The 12130-nt window shown below is 46.8% G+C and overlaps 1 long non-coding RNA gene, 2 other non-coding genes and 1 pseudogene across 3 annotated transcripts; 2 read left to right on the top strand and 2 right to left on the bottom strand.

Annotated features, from left to right (window-relative positions):
* The first annotated feature begins 2521 nt into the window (after positions 1–2521).
* TRNAT-UGU (transfer RNA threonine (anticodon UGU)) lies at positions 2522–2594 on the top strand. The gene has a single exon. It is a non-coding gene; the product is annotated as a tRNA-Thr (tRNA).
* A 1468-nt stretch (positions 2595–4062) lies between these two features.
* Positions 4063–7849, top strand: LOC133251128 (uncharacterized). The gene is made up of 2 exons (XR_009737522.1): positions 4063–4530; positions 7506–7849. It is a non-coding gene; the product is annotated as an uncharacterized LOC133251128 (long non-coding RNA).
* Positions 7382–7463, bottom strand: TRNAL-AAG (transfer RNA leucine (anticodon AAG)). The gene has a single exon. It is a non-coding gene; the product is annotated as a tRNA-Leu (tRNA).
* A 2335-nt stretch (positions 7850–10184) lies between the features above and the next one.
* LOC133251126 (EP300-interacting inhibitor of differentiation 1-like) lies at positions 10185–11150 on the bottom strand (annotated as a pseudogene).
* Positions 11151–12130: the final 980 nt, after the last annotated feature.

Genomic DNA, 12130 nt, shown 5'->3' with positions numbered 1-12130 from the left:
TTTGTATGGTGCCTTGGCGAATTCTTAACTCCCCCAGTTTGAATGCAAGAGCAGTTGTGAGCAAAGTTTCTGCCAGACTAGGTGGCCATGTGTGTTATGTGTGTGAGGAACATCTGTATGTGTGTATATGTCTTAGATCTCAGGAATGGGGTGCAGGGCCATGTAAATTTTATAGAGGGCATTTATAAGTATGCATATAGGGTTTAGGTACGAACAGACCTAAGTCAGTATGGTTACACCCTATTATTGATTTGTTGTTGTAAAATATTAATATTAGCCACCCCATATTTAGGTGAAGGTCAAAGGTTTCCTTCCCCCATTACCTAGCTACCTAGCTAGATGAAAGCCAGTCTCAGACCTAATTCTGTCCTGCACATATTGTTGGCATGCAGGGACACTGACAATTAAATAGTCTGACTTACAAGCATCTTGGAGTTTCCATGCTCTGTCCCTGAGATACTTCAAGCACACTTTGCATACAAGGGACTGTAAGAGAGATGTTTTGCTCAGGCCAGCATGACACTGTTCTAGAGGCAGACCCAGTGGACATAACACCAGGCAATCAGAATCCAGTGTCCTATAGGCTGGGGACAGGATCATTTAAGAGTCCAGCCTACAGCAGCATCCCAAAGGGTAAATCCTATGTTGTATAGCTCTAGAACACTGTACCCAATCCATGTATTTGAATATACTGATTTCTACAAGGAAAATCATCAAGCCCTTATGTATGGCTGTATGGCTTGTATGGCTTTTTGATTGAGTGTCACAATTACCCTTTCTATCCTCTAATAACTGTGCTGAAGTACGGCAACACATTATGGATCACAGAAGGTAGGGTGACTTGTGGAGGTGCCTATAGGATCAGGCCTGGGCACTGCAGAGCTGGCTGTCTGTGTGTATATTTTCAGCTTTTATGTTTGTGAATATGACTATATGTCTTTCAGAGTTTGTAGAATAACTAGATAGATATATACATATCCGAAGACATAACAACAGTACATAACAATCACACGTGGTTGGTAAGAGAGATGTTCTCTCTTGGTCTCCAGGGTGGTGCAGTGACTTAGGATGTCACAATGCTGGTGTGAGTATGCCTGTGTATACATTTTCCTCTTCCATCCTGTGACCATTGTAAGCTCTCTGAGATGTCTGGGCCTCTGAAAGCAATGACTGGCCTAATTTGGTTTCCTTCTGACACAACCTGTTCATTGGTCCCGGATCCTTGAGAGCTACTTTGATATGAGAACTCACATCCTTGACACCAGACCCTCACACTAGTCCTCAGCATCCAGACAGGAGGGACCTAGGGAACTTCCTTGGGCCTGGCTACCCAGTGATCAAAGTCATCTGGCCTTGAAGGCACCAAAGAACAGATTGGGCCATTAGACCAAGTTCTACCAACTACAGACACATTTTCTGACCATTTCTGGGCTAGGGTTCCTGTCCCTTACCTGGGCTTTCAACCTCTGCCCTTTGCTCCGTGGGTCCTTTGGGGAGCCATGATGGACCCAGCTCTCCCAAAGTCCAAGACAGGCTTCTAAGGGTTGCTTTTTCCTAATTTGCTTTAAGTTGTGATAGATATGAGAACCCACATCCTTGACACCAGACCCTCACACTGGTCCTCAGCATCCAGGCAGGAAGGCACCTAGGAAACTTCGTTGGGCCTGGCTACCCAGTGATCTGGGTCTCCTGTCCTGATGCAGTCGTTAACACACTGACCATCTGATTTTCTCACATTCTCTACCAATCTCTCCCTCCTGATCATCTCTTCTACCAGCCTAGCTGGATTCCTCCCAGGACAGGCATGTTGACACCATTCCTTTAGCCTTCCCCTCAGGGCCTCGGCCTTGAACCCTATGCTGCTGCTGCTAAGTCGCTTCAGTCGTGTCCGACTCTGTGCGACCCCATAGACCGCAGCCCACCAGGCCCCGCCGTCCCTGGGATTCTCCAGGCAAGAACACTGGAGTGGGTTGCCATTTCCTCCTCCAATGCATGAAAGTGAAAAGTGAAAGTGAAGTCGCTCAGTCGTGTCCGACTCTTAGCGACCCCATGGACTGCAGCCTACCAGGCTCCTCCGTCCATGGGATTTTCCAGGCAGGAGTACTGGAGTGGGGTGCCATTGCCTTCTCCCTGAACCCTGTTCTCATACACAATTACTAGTGGACCTCTCTACTCAAGTCTTGCCCCTGATCCCGAGGGCAGGAGGAAGGCCCCCGGCCCTCCAACAATTCCGCCCACTGGTGGCCCCACCCCCTTCCGCAGCGCGCCCCGCCCTCACCCGATCCTTCCCAGCTTCCGCCCACCCACGTGGTCCCCTCTACGCTGGACTTCTCCCAGGATTTGCGGCTCAGTCTGTGACACTGACACTTACTGACGCTGCAGACTCAGCTGTGGCAGCCGGACAGGGCGGTCACTGGCTGAGGAGCGTGGGCCCCGCCTTTCCGCGTCGCTCTTCTGTCTGCGGCTGCGCGGTGACCATAGCGGTATCAACTGCTCGTGCGCAGAGTGCAGAATCGCAGTTGGCTCCATAGCTCAGGGGTTAGAGCACTGGTCTTGTAAACCAGGGGTCGCGAGTTCAAATCTCGCTGGGGCCTAATTGCCCTTTTTTCCCCCACCCCCCTATTTCTGGAGAGGAGAAGATGCGCTTGCCAACACGACTTTCCGCCATACTGAAAGGGTAGACTTAAATTAAGCAGATCTGAGTGTTTTTGCCCCTCAAGTGGCCGTCACTTATCGCTCCCTCCACCCCTCCTCTAACATTATCTCTTTAAGAACCAGACCCACTGCTCCCTTGGACTTGCGGTCACAGATTCCGCTGGCTCCGCGAGCCTTCTCCCCAGCGACCCCTCCCTCGCTTCTTTCTGCGCGTAGTCTTGGCAAATTCATAGCGAGTCTTTTTGTTCCCCTCCCGTCACTGACTCGGGCCAGGGGCTTTGCCGTGTTCTCTAATTCGTTCTTCTTCCTTGCGCGGGGAGCACCTGTGAACGCTCCACACCCACCTCCGTACTCTGGGAATCTATTATTTTAGTTGAGAGTGGGGCTGTGTTTAAGACCCCGGGAAGTCTGCCTTTGGTCCCCGAAATCTGGCTTCTTCAATGAGGTGGCCTTCCAGTAGGGTAGTCACTTTGGGATTGAAGAATCCAGGAGTTCGGGCCGCACAAATGCCCCATCGTGCCAGTGTGGGGCAGGTCCATTCGGCTCTTGACGCAAAGCGTGATTCTTTGGGTGAGATCTGCCTTGTGTGACGGAGAGAAGCGAGTCCCTCCTCTGCCACTCACCCCACCTATCTCATTCACCCCTCCTGGGCGTCTGCCCAGGTTCCCGAGAGCAGTATTCTCTCCTCTGGTGATACGGCCCGGGCTCTATTTTCCAAAGCTGATCCAAGCTAGACCTCATGTGGACTGGCGACTCACTCGGGGCTTTTCTGAGGGTCCTCACCCGCCGGATGGCGCGGCGGGATTAATCACGTCTCTGCCTCTGCCAAGACCCCCACCCCCTGCCATGGGTCATGCCTGCGAAGGCCATGGCGGGCGGGCACCCAAGACCTCCAGCGGGCCTGGTTCTGCCCATTGGGCAGGGCCCCCATTGTTCACTTAGGATTTAGGCTTATTTGTGCACTTGATTTCCATTCACGGCATTAATAAATCAATCAGACAGGTCATCATGAATTACTGCTTTTGGTTCGTTAAAAGGAAAACCAAAAGTTTGTTTTTTTTTGTTTTTTTTTTTAAAGATTGGAAGTGAATGTGACAAAGTTGTAGTCTTTAGGTCCAGGTATCACGAATGTGGATTCTTTCTTTCTTTCTTTTTGTTGCATTTTTCTTTATATAATTCCATAGAGAAGACAGGCGAATGCTTACAACACCGAGGCAGTAGTGGCCAAGGGGCCAAGGACGCACCGCGGCGGTAAGCAGAGGTGAGCCCACCTACCTCCATTGCTGAATGCGCAATGGAGAAGGGGAAGACACAGCGCGTGGAGATGAGGTGCGTGAGCATCGTAGTCTCCAAGGAAGAGGCCGAGAGGAGGAGCACTTGAGTGGAGAGGCCACGGCAGAGCGCTGAGCTAAGATCTAAGAGAATGGCAATAGGAAAAAAGAGCACTCTCTGCCCCACCCTCCCACCCCCATCCCGGAGTGGGTTTTCCAGCATTCATCTCCCACGCTGTTTTGTAACAGCCATCTGTGTAGGGGAATTTCTCTGCTAGTGGCACAAAAATACACTTTGGGGTCAACTCTAAGTGGATTTTCGTGAATTTTTCTAGCAAGGAATCAGAATAACCGCTTTTCACAACTGGGTTACCCAGTGGAATTGGAACAGGAAAGCACCCGCAGAGTCTGGGCCTTCGGTTCACCCGACCTAAGACTGTTCTGGGACGATCCCGGCCGAAGGCAGCAAGGGCGGATAGCCGGGACACGCGGCCTGGGCGCCGCGCCTATGTGTGCGCGAGGGCACGGAGGCGAACTTTGCCGGGTGTGCACCAACCGCCGCTGCCGGTCACCCTTGAAGGAGCGGGGTTCCTGGTCATCTCATGTATGCTTTTCATTTCTCACTTTTCTACATTTTCGGAATACTTTGCAAATAAGTAGTTGTTTTAGAAAACATTTTCATAAAATGATAGGGAAAAGCCCCCGCCCCCTTACCAGGCGCTCGATAGGAAGCGATTATCCAGATTTCCTTTCGTCTGCGGCAGGTACTGACCCAGTCTATCTCTCCTCGTCCCCGACTCTCTTCAGGGACCCTCAGGCTCTCCCGGCTTCTGTGCCCTGCCTCCAGTTCTCCAGACTTGCGCCTTATTTGGGCTCCACTGGGAAAAGAGTCCCCACAGTGGAAGGGTGCCCCTGCCTGCTGCCCGAGAAATCTTAGCAACGAGGCGCTCGTTGGCATTCCAGGAGATCTCAGAGGGGCCGAGAGATACTGAGAATTGATGCTGAGTGAACTATCTACCGGAGAAAGCAATGGCACCCCACTCCAGCACTCTTGCCTGGAAAATCCCATGGACGGAGGAGCCTGGTGGGCTGCAGTCCATGGGGTCGCGAAGAGTCGGACACAACTGAGCGACTTCACTTTCACTTTTCACTTTCATGCATTGGAGAAGGAAATGGCAACCCACTCCAGTGTTCTTGCCTGGAGAATCCCAGGAATGGTGGAGCCTGGTGGGCTGCAGTCTATGGGGTCGCACAAAGTTGGACACGACTGAAGCGACTTAGCAGCAGCAGCAGCAGCAGAACTAACAGCTGAGACGGCGGACGTGGAGGCGAACGTGGATATCGTCGAACTAGGATAGGTCGGGCGTGAGAAAGTCCGAGATGCACAGAACATTTTCAACGTGCCAGAAAGAAAAATTGGTTTCTCAGTGGGTAAAAGAGTCCACATAGCGTCATACCACGGACTGACTCAATCATTCCCGAGTGGGGGGCAGGCTATTTTGTCTACAGGTTACAGTTTTTGCCTCTGACGCGAGAGGTCCCAGGTTCAGACTCCAGACGAGCCCTTTTCTTTTTTTCCTTTGTCCCTTTCTTTCTAAAAATCTCTCATGTGGACAGTTTTGGTCCTGGACGGGTAATGGGCATTACCAAACGTTCGGGGATGGGAAAGAAGTTCGGGTAGTAGAGTGGGTGAGGCGCTTCAGAGCCCATGGTTTCCGGTGAGAGACTGGGAGCAGAGCCTCCCGCGGGTGTTTCCACTGATTGGGTCGTGGGACCATCCTTTCCCACCACAGAACTGTATATTCACTGATCCCACCAGTTTTCCTAAAAATCAATAGTGTCACAAAGATGACCAAGCTCAGGCGTTTCTGTATTGTAGTAGATATTATCTTCATCTAACAGGTGAAAGGTCTCCAGTTTGAAGCTGAGGGGAAACAAAGTTGGTAGCATCTTGAGGGTTTTTGTTTTTTTCCACTATTGGAAATTTATTACTTTGAGGTAAATTTAGTCCTAGTCCTGGACGTCCCAGTCCAAGACATCCAGTCATCACCTTCACCTGGTTACAGAGGTGTACACTTTTCCAGGGAAGAGAAATTTAACATTTACACCTCTGGATTCTCATACTCAAGAGGCATTAACCCATGAAAGTAGTATTAACCCACCCCACTTTCACTTTGGGACTTTGCACTCACTAAGTTGGGTGATTTTGCTTGTTTTCAGTCGCTCAGTCGTGTCCAACTCTGTGTCGCCATGGACTGCAGAATACCAGGCTTCCCTGTCCTTCACCATCTCCTGGAGCTTGCTCAGACTCATGTCCATTGAGTCGGTGGTGCCATCCAACCATCTCATCCTTTGTTGTCCCCTTCTCTTCCTGCCTTCAGTCTTTCCCAGCATCAAGGTCTTTCCCAATGAGTCAACTCTTCACACCAGAAGTATTGGAGCTTCAACTTGAGCATCTATTTTTCAAATGAACATTCAGGGTTGATTTCCTTTAGGATTGATGGTTTGTTCTCCTTGCAGCCCAAGGGAGTCTCAAGAGTCTTTTCCAACACCACAGTTCAAAAGCATCAATTCTTCTGCATTCGGCCTTCTCTATGGTCCAACTCTCACATCCATACATGACTACTGGAAAAATCATAGCTTTGACTAGATGGACCTTTGTCAGCAAAGTAATATCTCTGCTTTTTAATATGCTGTCTAGGTTTGTCATAGCCTTTCTTCCAAGGAGCAAGCATCTTTTGATTTCGTGGCTACGGTCACCTTCTGCAGTGATTTTGGAGCCTAAGAAAATAAAGTCTGTCACTGTTTCCACTTTTCCCCTTTCTATTTGCCATAAAGTGATGGGACTGGATGCCATGATCTTCCTTTTTTGAATGTTGAGCTTTAAGCCAGCTTTTACACTCTCCTCTTTCACTTTAATCAAGAGGCTCTTTAGTTCTTCGATTTCTGCCCTTAGGGTGGTGTCATCTGAGTATCTGAGGGTAGTGATATTTCTCCCAGCAATCTTGATTCCAGCTTGTACTTCATCCATTCCAGCATTTTGCATGATGTACTCTGCATATAAGTTAAATAAGCAGGATCACAATATACAGGCTTGTCTACTCCTTTCCCAATTTTGAACCAGTCTGTTGTTCCAACTGTTGCTTCTTGACCTGCATACAGGTTTCCCAGGAGGTAGGTAAGGAGGTCTGGTATTACCATCTCTTTAAGAATTTTTTACAATTTGTTGTGATCCACACAAAGGCTTTAACATAGTCAATGAAGCAGAAGTTGATGTTTTTCTGGAATTCTCTTGCTTTTTCTATGATCCAAGGGGTATTTCGCTGAAAGCTGGCAAACACAGTCTCATGTTCAGAATAAAGGTAAGGTCGCGATTGAGCGACCAATATGCATAATCTTTTTGTGTGGAGGATTGAAGGGGCGAGGGGGCGGGAGAAAAAAAGTTGTCAACAAGCTGGCAGCGGTGGGATTCGAACCCACGCCCCCGGAGAGACTGGAGCCTTAATCCAGCGCCTTAGACCGCTCGGCCACGCTACCGTACCGGGAAGTAACTTTTTTTGGTATTGTTTTTCAATTTAGATAACGTCCCCAGGCTCCTGAGGGAAATCTTGTGTTCCGGTGCCTCTACAGGTCAGAGCAGAACCAACCACACCCCAACTAGCAGAATTAGATTGTCCAGAGTCTCAGGAGCGGAATCTGCACCCTGCGCTCCTCTGACAAAGGATGAGTCGTGAAGTCCAGACCACCGCACACAATGGTTTGGGGAAGAACATTCCAGTCACTCCGACTTTTCACTTTTGGGAAGTGGGCGTGGACGCAGGGGAAGACTTCTACATTATCACTTGTTTTATTTTTATATTTTAACTGTGATCTTCTGTTGGTTTTATAAATTAAAAAAAAAAAACAAACAGAAAGGAACCCTACATTACTTCTCCCGGTTCTTTTTTGTTTACCCCATAACATTTTTTGGTAATAACATGGACACATTCAGAAGTGGCTCATTAACGATCGCGTGGCCACCATCTCAGAAGCCTCCATCCTTGCAGTTTTGTTGCCTGATGTTTCCACCCTTGAAACAAATGTTCCAGGTGGAGGTATAGGGCCTTAACAAAACAAGCTTGATTGAACACTATATGGAGACCTCCCCGCCTCCCCGCCCCTCACCAATCATAAAAACCAATTTCTTAAAAAATAGCAAATCCTAGAAAAATGTATAGAAAAAAATCCCCTCGCAAGCCCCAAACTCAGAGACAACCATCAATACTTGGTGAACTAATCTCCAGTTTGCTTTTCTCTTGATTTTTACCTGCACCAGTGGAGAAGAAGGTGACAGAGGATGAGATGGTTGGATGGCGTCACGGACTCAACTGACATGCGCTTAAGCAAACTCCAGGAGATAGTGTAGGACAGGGAAGCCTGGCATGCTGCAGTCCATGGGGCCGCCAAGAGTCCCACAGGACCTAGAGACTGAACAACAGTGAGGCTATGTCTTTACTTGTGATCATGCTACAGATACAGATTTGAATTAAGCTTTTTTTTTTAAAAAATTATCTATCTCCATGCCAGTGCATAACTTATGACAAGCTTAATTAGAGGAGGAGACAGAGGGAAACTTCAGATACTGAGGTAGATTTCTGGGCAGGTTTAAAATCTTTAAGGGTTGACAGACATGAGTGTTCACGAAATCTCTTTTAGATGTAGGGCTTTCCTTCCACTTGACAATTTTCACTTAACAGTTCTTACATTATGAAGTTGAAATAGTCTTTTACCTGTAAAGCAAATGAAAAATAGAGAGCGAGAGAAATAAACAATTTCTCTAGAGTATAAAGATGTTAGAAATAGTTTGGTTTCCTTTCACAAACATCTTAATGTATAAAATTTGAAACTTCATTAAGGAAGTCTTAATTTTGACTTTTAAAAATTGTCAAGACAAAGAATTTTCTTGATTTACAGATCACAGTAGCTTTCTAAACGTTTAAGATACAAGTACAAGCAAAATCTCAGATGCTCTTGGAAGTACATTTTTGGATACAGCACACATGATACATATGTCTTTGGGGGCTTGATTATCCTTTTGAGATATTGAAGAATACTCAGTTTATCTTACATTACAAATTTAGCCTTTGATAACCACAACTTGGATAGAGCACAAAGTGGAATCTTCAAAGGTTTCTCAATATACCCTCAGTCTGGGGAATTCCCTGGTGGCCTAGCGGAATTGCACTCATCTCACACACTAGCAAAATAATGCTCAAAATTCTCCAAGTCAGTCTTCAGCAGTACATGAACCATGAACTTCCAGATGTTCAAGCTGGATTTAGAAAAGGCACAGGAACCAGAGATCAAATTGCCAACATCTGTTGGACCTATGAAAAAGCAAGAGAATTCCAGAAAAACATCTATTTTATTGACTATGCCAAAGCCTTTGACCGTGTGGACCACAACAAACTGTTGAAAATTCTTAAAGAGATGGGAATACCAGACCACCTGACCTGCCTCCTGAGAAATCTGTATGCAGATCAAGAAGCAATAGTTAGAACTGGACATGGAACAACAGACTGTTTCCAAATCGGGAAAGGAGTATAAGGCTATATATTGTCACTCTGCTTATTTAACTTCTATGCAGAGTACATCATGAGAAATGCTGGGCTGGATGAAGCACAAGCTGTAATCAAGATTGCTGGGAGAAATATCAATAGCCTCAGATATACAGATGACTCCACCCTTATGGCAGAAAGTGAAGAAGAACTAAAGAGCCTCTTAATGAAAGTGAAAGAGAAGAGTGAAAAAACTGGCTTAAAACTCAACATTCAGAAAACTAAAATGATGGCATCTGGTCCCATCACTTCATGGCAAATAGATGGGGAAACAATGGAAACAGTGATAGACTTTATTTTGGGGGCTCCAAAATCACTGCAGGTGGTGACTGCAGCCATGAAATTAAAAGATGCTTGATCCTTGGAAGAAAAGTTATGACCAACCTAGACAGCATATTAAAAAGAAGAGACATTACTTTGCCAACAAAGGTCCATCTAGTCAAAGCTATGGTTTTTCCAGTGGTCATGTATGAATGTGAGAGTTGGATAACAAAGAAAGCTGAGCACCAATGAATTGATGCTTTTGAACTGTGGTGTTGGAGAAGACTCTTGAGAGTTCCTTGGACTGCAAGGAGATCCAACCAGTCCATCCTAAAGGAAACTAGTCCTGAATATTCATTGGAAGCTGAAGCTGAAACTCCAATACTTTGGCCACCTGATGGGAAGTGCTGAATCATTGGAAAAGACAGAGGGCTGGGAAAGACAGAGGGCAAGAGGAGAAGGAGACAACAGAGGATGAGATGGTTGGATGGCACCATGAGTTTGAGTAAGCTCCGGGAGCTGGTGATGGACAGGGAGGCCTGGCATGCTGCGGTCCATGGGGTCGCAGAGTCGGATACGACTGAGCGACTAAACTGAACTGAACTGAACTAGCAGAAAGGACTCTTTGGAATTGCTACCAAAGGCACAGGTTCAATTCTTGGCGCCATGAGACCAAGGGGAAACTTACTATTGAAGCACTGGCAAGTAACTATTTGGAATGAACCCTAGAGACAATGGAATGCTGGGTCTTTTCCGACTAGTTTCCTCTTATAGCATCGTTGAACTACTATCATATAGATAACCTAATCATTGTTTTTCAGTCAAATGATTGACAATCATGAGTGGAAAAAAGCTCTTCGGTAAAAGCCAACTGATGAAACGAGGTCTTCTCATAATGCATCTGAAACCCACCATCCAGAGTTGCTTCTCTTGCTCAGGATGTTCTCAGAAACATCTTATTGGCTTCTTCAAGGGCTGCTGAAATTCTGTAATCTGCACCACTTGATTGCTCCTCTTCCAGATAGTCCTAGTCATCAAATTCCCAGCCTTCCTTGTGTCCGCCTACCCCCACCCCCCTTCTCGAAGCCAGGGCTGGCAATCTGGCTTGGCTGCTCCCCAGACTTGGACCAGTTAGCAAAACCCTGGTCCCTCTCTTGCTCTGCCGTTGGCTGTGTCTCCTCCTGCTCGACTGGGCCTCCTGGTCGGCTGTGGCAGGTCTCCTTTGTGGGTGGTTCGGGGATGCTCCTGGCTCCAGCTGCCTACCTGCATCTGCGGAAGGTCAGTCTTGCCATGTATCAGATCCGTCTGCATGTCAATACTCTCTTCATAGAGCTGAGACTGATTGTACATTTCCAATATTGTGCAAGTGGCTCAACCTCCCAAAAGGCGATTATACTAAGAAGGGAGCTATGCTTTGAGACAAGTTTTTTTTAAACTCAGATTTTTGTCATTTAAAAAAATGACAGATTTTGTGTCATTAAATATTCCAAAATCTCATTTGTCTTTTTTTTCCTGATTATGAATATTCAACTTTAATTTAGAATCTAGAATCTAGATGGCACAGTCCCACATTTCCCAGAGTGCAAAACTTCACTTGAAAGCTCAATTTCTAGAAGAAAAAAGTAGCCAGATTTCTGCCCCTGGCCCCTGACTTTGAATGGGAGATTGAAAGACAGGATGGTTACCAATGCTAGAGTAGACTACACTGAGATAACTGCGGCATTGTGTGGCCGTGTTCTTGGTGCTTATGTTAAACCTTAATGTAAAGATGATGGTGTGATTTTTAGAACTGTATAGCTGTCTGTTTTTCAGCCAACATGTGTGTATTTCAGGCCTCATGGGCTTGCAGAGATGGCCTCAGCTAAGTATTTTGTTTTAATATTAATAACACGAACTTCCTCTCAATCATTTTAATAACAGGGCCTTCCTCTGCTCTACAGTGAGGACCTCAGTGTGGATTAGAAAATGTGTCTGTAAAACTACACGGAATCATTAATTGACTACAGCCCCTGACAGCAGCAGAGCTTTTGCTGTCTACATATTGCTTCCCTGATAGCTCAGATGGTAAAGCATCTGCCAGCAATACAGGAGACGTGGGTTTGATCCCTGGGTCGGGAAGATCCCCTAGAGAAGGGAATGGCAACCCACTCCAGTATTCTTGCCTGGAGAGTTCTATGGACAGAGGAGCCTGGTGGGCTACAGAGCTGGACAGGACTAAGCAACTGAACAGACTGACTGACCGTCTGAAAAACGGCCCTCACCAGAACTTGGCTTGGTTGGCACTCTGATCTCAGACTTCCAGCTTCCAGAACTGTGAGAAATAATTTTTTTCTGTTTATAAGTCAC

This window comes from Bos javanicus, chromosome 7 (assembly GCF_032452875.1).
Source record: "Bos javanicus breed banteng chromosome 7, ARS-OSU_banteng_1.0, whole genome shotgun sequence".
NCBI classification, from domain to species: Eukaryota; Metazoa; Chordata; class Mammalia; order Artiodactyla; family Bovidae; genus Bos; species Bos javanicus.
The sequence above is the reverse complement of the archived record's forward strand: the minus strand, read 5'-3'. Positions and strand labels throughout refer to the sequence as shown.